General features: G+C 35.6%; 1 non-coding gene across 1 annotated transcript; it reads right to left on the reverse strand.

Annotated features, from left to right (window-relative positions):
• Nucleotides 1–3,030: 3,030 nt before the first annotated feature.
• Nucleotides 3,031–3,102, reverse strand: TRNAE-CUC (transfer RNA glutamic acid (anticodon CUC)). Its single transcript has one exon. It is a non-coding gene; the product is annotated as a tRNA-Glu (tRNA).
• Nucleotides 3,103–10,343: the final 7,241 nt, after the last annotated feature.

Here is a 10,343-nt window from a genome sequence, read left to right on the forward strand (position 1 = left end):
AGAAGAAGCCACAAGATTTAGTGGTGAAACTAGCAGGTTCATTAATTACTGTGGTTATTTCTTATTCTATCAAGTGTCATCTCCATCCAGGAGGTTGACTGTTATGAATCTCTACCTCCGATTCATGATGCGTAGTAGAGAGATAAGTTGGTGAGACGCTAATATCTTCCATTTTGCAGTTATTTTATTTATTTCGTATGGTGATTCAACGGCAGTGAGTCCCTCTTACGGGGAGGTACGGCACACCACCTCAATTCCTACCCCCCTATTTTTATCCGGGCTTGGACTGGCATAGCTGACAATTCAGACCTATGGCTGGCTGGAGGGATCGGCTTAGGGATTCCTGACTGTATCCACGTGTGTTCGGGGGGGGGGGGGAGCCGGTTTGCCTGTTTGCGGGATGAAAAACCGCCAGCTAAACTGGGGAGAAAAATCCTGCTGTCCACGTCCAAGACCGGCTAACTTGGCTTTGACCGAGGAGGATCCTTAAGCTCCTCTCGTCGTCGACGGGAATCGAAACCAGGACACTCCTTCCTCAGGCATATGGTTGCGAAGTGCAAAGCCACTAGGCTAACCGCGAAGACCTCTTGCAGTTAGTATCGTATGTCTATAGAACTGTGTGCTCTGCCTTAGCTAAAAGGTATATTTATAAGAACTTTTCAACAACAGATGAGTTAGCCAGTGTCATACAAAGTATGACAATGTGCTTTCTCTAAAAAAATTTAGGATACATCTCACTCATTTCTTGGAGAAGACGCTGCCAAAGGGATTTTGACTACAAAATCTCTTTGGTCGGAGAGACCCCGATTCTAATCGTATTTAGGATGCAAAGTACCTTTAGAACAACTTCTCAAATGAAGGTGAGTTAGCCAGTTTCACAGGGCTTTGGTTTTCTCATTCCTTAAAACAAGCAGACCATAAAAAGAACACACTCAGCATAGACATAATACAGTGGCCTTATCGCCTTAGCTGCGATAAGGCCACTGATGTTATATCTGTGTTGTAACTGACATCATATGCACTACGCGTCTCGACTGTATGTTTCTGTCACTCTAAACAACAGTTTTATCATGGGTGTGTTCTGAGTTAGGATAGTTTTTTTCTATAAGTTCTGACTTCATCAAAATTCATTAGTGCATACAACTATCTTCATTACAAATTAAGGGGATAAAAATCCCTTATTATTTTACAGCCAGTATGCAAAACTCTAAGATCGAAAACTACGATCTAAGAAAAATAGCCGTTTGGCTTTTCATCTTATCTTCATTACAGTTTAAGAAAACGAGATGACTCGCTACTTGGCTTCGAACTTAAGAACACTTATAAAATCTTTGTTTCTTTTTTCTTGTGGCAACAACGTCCAACTTTTCTTAACATTAAATATTAGTACATATAGACGACAGACCCTAAAATGATCGACTGGGTTGATAATTCCTATATCCGCCTCTAGTCAAGACTGACTGTAACACAGAACGAATCAATAGCTAACTGGGCCCCAAAAGATGGTTTGAATCTCATTGTTAGTAATGCTCAGACACGGAGAGTTTGAAAGGTGTATTTTGAAACCAATGCATGCACGCTTTTACTATGCCATCGCTACCTGTAATTGTAGCTGCAAGATTTCACTTCTCTCTCTCTCTCTTTCTCTCTTTTGTGTCTTCTACACTCGTGCAAGAGTGCGTGTATGTGTGGAAGAGCCACAGAAATTGTTCAATAGGGGACACGAAAAGGGAAAAGAAATATTAAACTAATCGCTATTATTCCACGATTTGCGTGTCTCGTCAAGGCTTGCAGTTTTCTGGCGTGCATGTTACACAGAAAACGGGATGGGGGAGATCTAAGGGGGGGGGAAGGGAAGGACAGAGCTGTGATCCTGACAGCGTCCATTGCGTGCTTCAATGAAAAACACAACTTCGGATGGCTTTCTTAGTATACGAACCACTCTGTCGACAGTCCCACTCCATTACCAATATGTCTGGATAAAATAGATGCATCTATACGTAAAAATAGACATTACACACAAGACCCACACGTGTGCGTAATACTAGCTGCTGACAAATGAGGTGCGGGGAATAATCCCAATTTATTATAATGCAAAGGAAGTGACATTGATCGCAAATATCATAATAACTTAGGGTATGTAATAACGATTGAGCTGACGAGTGTCACATAATACCAGCTAATTATAGGATTCAATATGAAAGAGGAAAAAGTGGGTTTCTGTCCCATCTTTCTCTTGTCAGAGCTGTCCACCTGTCCAGTTCGATATAAATCCTACCATTTGAGTAACTGGCTGGTCAAGTTATTTTTCAAGATCTTTGCAAAGCTGTGATTAAAAACGAAAGAAAACAAATATAAGTTGGCATGTCAAATATACTTGAGAGTGGATGGGATGTCAGAGTTTATCTCCATTATTTGATGTGTGGCCTTTCTTCTGGTGTGTATTCTTAGAAACGTATGACATCCTGCAATGCATAATCGCCTTAAAAATAATCTCTGGATGTGGAATGTTAAGTACCGAGGCTTAATAACAGATTTATATATATCGTTGAAAAGACACTGCGACACAAATGATGACATTTTTTGATTTTTATTGTTTTAACCTCTGACAAGTTCTGTCACATTGCTACGCGATGCAAGCAGAAGCACTTAGGAGAGAGAGAGAGAGAGAGAGGATAAGCTAGAAATTGTTCAAAAGTTAAAAACAACAAAAAAGATTTTAGGAAAGAGATAAAAGTCATACAAAGTTGTTTAGTGAGTAAGAATATCATACTAGTAAAATACTGTGCTTGGTCAAAAGTTAAACTCAATAGATTTTTTTTTTTTTTTTTTTTTTTCAACTGCACTACAAGTGCTTAATGCACGTGATGATACAAGAAAGTAGTTTAGCATTACTTTGGTTTCTTTATAAAATCTCTTTTTCTTTCTCTCTTTAAATTCGATACATAAAAGGTTACGAGATTGCAGCATATCATTGCTATAATCGAAGGAAGAAGAAAGATAGAGAGGGGAAAAAAAAAAAACAGGAGCTTCCCATGCCGGGAATCGAACCCGGGCCTCCTGGGTGAGAGCCAGGTATCCTAACCACTAGACCACATGGGATTTCTGAAAGACAATCTCCTATAAGTTTTTTTCAGCTCATTATTTAAAGAATATTAATTTCTCTGAAAATATATAACGAAAGAATTAATTAGAAGAATGATTTTTCTCTTTGCTTGGAAAACATGAGTCATGTAGGATACAACCAACACGTTCTTACGCCTTTTTCAACTAAACCCGAGGAAATTTGTTTCACGTACGATTTTTTTTTTTTTTTTTTTTTTTTTTTCTGTTCTGTTGGCAAGATCGGTATACACAATCACCTCACCACATTAGTTGCTTTGAAGTTTAATTGTAAATAATTTGTACTTTTGATATGCCTCTTAAAGTGGCAATTCCCTCAAGAACTATTGCATGTTATCAACAAACGATGCCTATATGTTGTCTTGATTTTTTTTTTTTTTACAAATATAAATAATAAGATAAGATAATAATATTCGAAAATTTCCACACTTGTATATAGATCACATTATACATACATTACATTAATTGACAGTACAGACTTCGACGAGTAAACTTTATCAGAAAAAAAAAAAAAGGAATATAATCAATCAATTCTTTCGTCATTTTTGACTTTCATGGCGATATCAACCCCTTTCGACTAATAAATGTTCCTTTGTGCAATGACAGAATTTGAAAGATGTATTATTGCATGAATCATTTCTTATTTTATCTGAGAATAATTCACAGGCAATACATTTAAAAAGGCAATTAGTTTGTATTAAAATATAAATGTCATGTAGATTTAATTTTTATTTTTTGAACGGTGCCAAATTAAATAAAGTATTTTTTCAAGCGTTAAAAAGCTTAGTCTGCTCTCGTCTTAACGTTTGGCTGTGTAGGTATTGGCTATCATTTTGCAGAAGACAATAGAAAACGCGAGAATATGTGCGCATGAACCAGGGCCAATATGTTCTACAACTGACGAAATAAAGTCAGTGTTCTTGGGCGTCTCCTTGGCATACTTTTTTCTTAATACGTTACTGTTGATCTTGATACAGTACAATATGGTTCATCTGTCGTATAACCATGTACTTATTTTATTTTCTTTACGCCCACGTAGTTTGCTTTAGGTAAGGCCTGTGATTGTAATTCCTTTCAATGAAAAATTTACGTATTTGTATTCGAAATTGTTAAAATACGAAAAAAAAAAAGAAGAATTTTGCATTATATGATTTAAATTTTTACGGATAAAAAATAATAAAATTATTTAAAATATTAATGAAAAGTTTTTTATTAATAATGATTTAAAATTATTTGGTTTTAAAATAATGCAAAATAGAAAAGAATGTGATAAAAATAAAATAACTTAAGTACACCCTTTAGAAAAAAATATTTCTATTATATAAGTACATTGCATTGCAGTGAGTTACGTGGTTTTTTTTTTTTTTTTTTAGAAATTAAATCGTCTTTGGCGTGTATGTATATTTAGTCAAAAAAAAAAATTCATTCAGCTTTTACAAATTCATATTTAAACACGTGGTTCTCACTGTCAACTTGCCAGTCAGTGTGGCACTGTTGATAAATCTATCATAGAGATGTAATCCCTGCCAGGTCTTGTACAGGTAAGCAGCTGGTTGCTTCCACCCCAGCAAAACACTGCCGTAATTTAATAGCGTAGTGACGAGGCAGAAATTCTCTTGCCACACATGAGAGGGAGTGGCGTTAGCTGCCGTCTCCTGGGGCGATTTCCCACGCTACTAGTGCCGGAGAGATGAAAGATGTTATCTTCATCACCGTGGTTCACTATTAGGTTAGCGTCGGAAACGCAGGAGGGGGGGGGGGTGATAAATCCTATTCAGGTAAGTGGTCAGTGTCTAAGGAGGCTAACGAAGGCGTTGTTCTTTTGCAACTAGTAAATACGTAGTAGCAGTGATGATAATAAATCTACCAGCATCACTATTCTCTAACCCCGAAAGGATTATATGGAAAGGAATAGCTAACCATTAAAAGTTCACTCTTTGCAGCCTTTCCTAAGATCTTGTGGGTGCACCCACTATTGTTTCTGTTCCCAGTAAAAGTCTAGAGCCCTAAGAACAATAAACCAACAGAATAATGAATGGGAGGTGTCTACGGCATATGAGAATTGAAGGTGTCGCATACAAGGATTCAAAACACTTGACCTCGTACTCTTGACTCCCTACTGTTTCCGTATTTTGTTTTCGGAGTTGAGTGACCCGGAAATGCGTTGAAGATTTGGGTTGTAATGGAAATTAGATTGGTTTTGTGTACACAAGTCGTATAATAACACCAAACAATAGGGTGTTATTGTGCGATGATAATCTAACATGATAATAAAATACTATATAGGCATTTGTAATGAACATCATAGAGTACATCATTTCAGAGACTCATTAGTATGCCTGCCTTTTAGGAAAGGTAATTCGTGTTAACACCAATGATATCATGCTTGCTTATTACTAACTTATGTTACAATCCGAGAAGTTATTATTGGTTGGGAGGATACATTTGTAGTAACAAAATTTGATAGACAAAAAAGGGGTGAACAATCAGATTGTAAGTTCTCGTTATATTACCGTAAGTGGTGCGCTGTGGATCTCAAACCTAAATAAAAGCATCTACAATGTAATGCCATTCACATCCATCGTCGTGACTAGAAGATTTGCATAAAATAATCACTGGTTGAGCAAGCTTTATTGTAATAATATCCAAACTTCTCCTCATAAGTTTGCGATGCTTGTACTTCCATATGCTATCTTGATCCATATCTATATCCGACTTCTTCGTAGCCCAGTCCATAGCTACGATACCTTTGGGTTGGCAAGATTTGGGCTCAAATCCATCTAGGATGCGAAGGACTTTTATAAGTTTTTATTTTGATTTATCTATATATAAAATTAAAATATAAAAACGTTTAATTTAAATTTTTGAAGAAAAATTATTTTCAATTTTAATAATAAATATTTAAATTTATTGCTGCACCTATTATTTTTTTAAAATAATCTTTTTATTAACAATATGAAACTAATTAATAATATAGTAACAATAATGTGAAATAGGAATGCCCCACGTGGTGGCCGGGATAAGAAATATCCCCACCGTAGCCCATGCATGTTGTACGAGGCGACTAAAATGGGTACCGAAGGAGGGTAATGGATGGCGATGCTGTATCCAATGAAGTTCTAACCGAGGCTCGGCTATTGCTGGTACCTTCCTGCCATGATCAAAGCTTATAGCTGTATATTATCTCTTCCAGGAATTTTCTTTCTACAGATAACGGAGAATATGAAAAAAATTCTTGCTTCACCCATCTAGCCACAAAAAAAAAAAAAAAAAAAAAAAAAAAATGGCGAATACAGAAGAGTTCAGCCATATGGATGAAATTTTTTTTTATTTTTATCTTCAGGATATCATCCTTTAATGAACTATATTCCACCATCTACTTGGTGGTACTTTTCCACTTTTGTAACTGTTGATCTTGCCGTATGTATATATTTTAATTCCGTGCCCTTGTCTCCACAAAGATCTCCTTATTTATTCTTAAAGAAATCGGATTTCTTCACGGTTATAATAAGTTTACCTCATGACCTACTTATTAGCAAGTGCTATCGACCACCTCGATGTCAATGATTTGATCGGAAGTCGTTATGAGGTCACGACCCACTGGGTGAGAGTGATAATTAGAACTTATTTAATTACATGCACACCCGTTTCTAGGGTGCGTTTAAAAAATGCAATCTATTAATTCGCAATGCATCACATATGCTGGAATTATCGTCAGCCTGGCGGTACTTTGTATAAAAATAATTAGGATAAGAAGTTGACAACTGAAAAGAATGGTGGTATTACGTTATCTCGAATGATTTGAAAAAAATAGCATGTCGGTGCTATAATGTTCTCCCCCCCCCCAAACTCTCTCCCCTATGACCCCATGACATGGATGTCAATTTTTATTTATTTATTTTTACGGTAACAAAGAAACTCCCTGGGTTCCTCCCCTTCTGCTGTCTCTCCCCAAAATGAAATCTCTGTCATCCCTGATAGATTTTAACTGCACATATGATTGGTAGTAAGATGTTTGTTTCGCTATGACGTAGCAAAAACTGTGTTTCCTGGTGTGAGATTGTCTCTCACACCAGGGGGCGTATCAATGCAATAACTCACACTAAATGACTCAAGACTTCCCGAAAATTTCCTTCAGGCTGATTAGTCTATTAGTGTGGTCAATGCTTCTTCCCTTATTTTTAGAGAAGGGCCTGCTTAAATATTCTTCAAAGAAACATGGAAGGGAGAGAAATTTCGGACTTCATACGAAAGAGTTTCGGATTAACGAATACCGATCCTTAATGAAGATCTTTCTAATTGGTCGTTTAGCATCGTCATGTCCAGCATTTGAAGGGGGTAAGACGGATGTGACGTCATATTCCAAAAATACAATTAAATGAATAAATAGGCGATAGATTATAACGTTTCGCATATGGCTGTTTTTTTATAACGTAATTTCCTATTAGCACAAAGGGATTCTCGATATGCTGAATTCAAATCTGAAAAATTTCATTACCTGAGGATGCGCACATTTTTACAGTTTTTTTTTTTTTTTGGAATATGTTATCATGAATTAATAACTGCCTTATAACTGTTGTAACTCTCAAAGAATATAGCAGTAGTTTGCAAATACGAAAGTATGAGCATGTCAAAACCAGTCTTAACAAAGGAATATTATAAGATTATTTTTACTGCTGTGACGTAATAGCCTTCTTACATATTAATTCATTCATACAGCAATGAATGAATTTATGAGCCCAGAGATTGGCACTTATTTGTGAACGCTTCAAAAAGAGGTTAATTAAACAATGATTTTGTTGTATAATAGTAACGAGAAGCTTTTCATTACCTTATGCATACACACAGTTAGTGTGACGTGGTAATTCTATTACTTCTAGATATGTAAGGAAGATTTATGAAAAATTGCTGCTTATGAAGTAGCTAGGCTATGACAGAATACGAAGCATGGAGACTTCCGAAAATATATTACATCAAGAAGGAAGGAATAAACAGAATGTAAAACAGTCTATCGTCGCCAATAGTAAAATATCTGTGCCTGCATAGAATATTAAATTGAGACTTCAAAACGAGAAATTAAATTCTCCACCCTTGTAGTAAATATCCAGGTTTCATTTCTATAGATAACAACTAGAAATTATCGATTTATATATTATTATTTTGATTATCGGGCATAACGGTTTTTCAGCATAATCACCTGCGAGAACCACGCACATTACCATCATTTTGGTAGTTCTAGCGACCCTGTAACCCGCTTGATGTAGGGTCCGCTATTTACATGATGCGATTTTAAGCTACCCCAACCTGCCTGACGTTGGGGGAAATGCATTTGTGTCTGTAGATGTGTGTGTGTGTCCACGAGGCCGGTTTGCCGTTCTGAGGGACGAATAACCCGAGTTTCCGGGTGGGAAAAAACCCTACCGCCGTCCGAGACCGGCTAACTCATCTTTAATCGAAAGAGATCAGATACAGTTCCTCTCGCCATGGATGGAAATCGAACCCAGGTCTTTCCGACCAAAGGCTTTCGTTTATACCGACTGAGCTACAGAGTCTGCGACTCATTAATAATAATAATTATTATTATCCCTGGAAATTAGCTAATGGTGTGTGTGTGTGTGTGTGTGTGCGTGTGTGTGTGTGTGTGTGTGTGTGTAATAGACCACCGTCCGATGTTGCTAATAAATTTTTGATGAATGTGTTCAAGGTATTTTAAGGCTCAATGTATTTAATATCAGTGACTGAAAGGGATCATCTCTCTCCTTGAGCCCTTCGATTCCCTGGACGACTCTAAATAATAATATTAACTTCGCATCAAAATGAGGTCGTTCAGAAGCCACTTGGGTTTGTTTTGTAATAATAATAAAAATATGCGGCATTACTTTCCGTGTTTGTAATATTCGCGATGCAAAATAGAAACTTCAATTTGAAATTAAAGTGGGGTTTATTGAAAAGAAAAAAAAATCAAGTAAAAAACTTAATTAAAATTCTTAATATAATGAAACACATAAATGCTTTTTTTTTTCATAATTAGAAAATTCTTCAGAGTATTTGGGATTTTTTTCCCTTGTCAGTAACTATAAAGATTCTAAATGCACTTTTATTGCTGTGAGCTGTGATCCTAATTGGTTAAGTGTAACCTGAGAGTTCTTTGAATCAACTTACTTTTCAACTTTTTTTTTTTTTTTAATTAGAGAATTCGTCACACGTTTCTAGTATATTGCCATTTATTTTGCTATCACGAAATAACAGTTCAAACATCAGCAAATCCGATATGTCTTCGCGGTTATGATTGGCTTCAACTCGGACTTACTTCGCCGTGAGGGATTGCGGTATGAACAGCAGGATTTTTTTCCTTCACTAAAATATGCGGATGACTATCGAACATGTTAACTGAACCTGTAGGAGGTAAATTTTGAGAGATTAAAATAGGAATTTCACACATTGAATTCTTAATTAGATCGCGGGTAAGATTTTATATCAGGAATTACATAGTCAGTTTTTTGATAGAAACATTTATGCTATACATTATATTACATTACACAAGAAACACGCCCTCTTATTGTTATTATATATAATAATAATATTAAAAAATTAAAGGTGTGTTAATATATTTACTTTTAATTATAAAATTAAAAAGAATTAAAAAATACTAAAACTACATTTTATCTAAATAAAAAAGTTTTTATTATCTTCTTGAAGCAGTTTTTCAAAATATTTTTTTGAAGTCGAATAATAGTTTTAGATTTATTTCTTTAACAGCAGTTCTTTCTGCGTTTAGAAAAAGTTTGAAATTATTCACGCAATCTATCGTAATGAAGTATCCTATTTAATCTTTCTTGTCAGCTGCACTTTTTTTTCTTCTTTTACCATCGCCGTCAATGTTGAAACAAAACAAATGCGCTCGTTAATACTTTTGCCGCCAGGGGCGCCTGATCTTTCGCTTCACACTTTAATTCCACAAAGACTTGGGGGAAAGGTATTCAGGAATTTTCCTGCCTATATAATGAAGACTTTCATAATACAAATAGGATACGTAATACAATAAAAATCATCTATAAATTATATATTTTATTCACACGAGGCTAAGGTTTTGCAACATAGGTTAAATTAGATTTTATTAGCGTAGCTTTCTAGTATTTTTTATTTATTTATTTTTATTACTAAAAGTAAATAGTATTCATTTCGGTCACATGACTGTGTGAGAATTTAGATAATTTGGC

This window comes from Typopeltis vanoorti, chromosome 6 (assembly GCF_054136105.1).
Source record: "Typopeltis vanoorti isolate ZY-2024b chromosome 6, IOZ_Tvanoo_1.0, whole genome shotgun sequence".
Classification (NCBI taxonomy): Eukaryota; Metazoa; Arthropoda; class Arachnida; order Uropygi; family Thelyphonidae; genus Typopeltis; species Typopeltis vanoorti.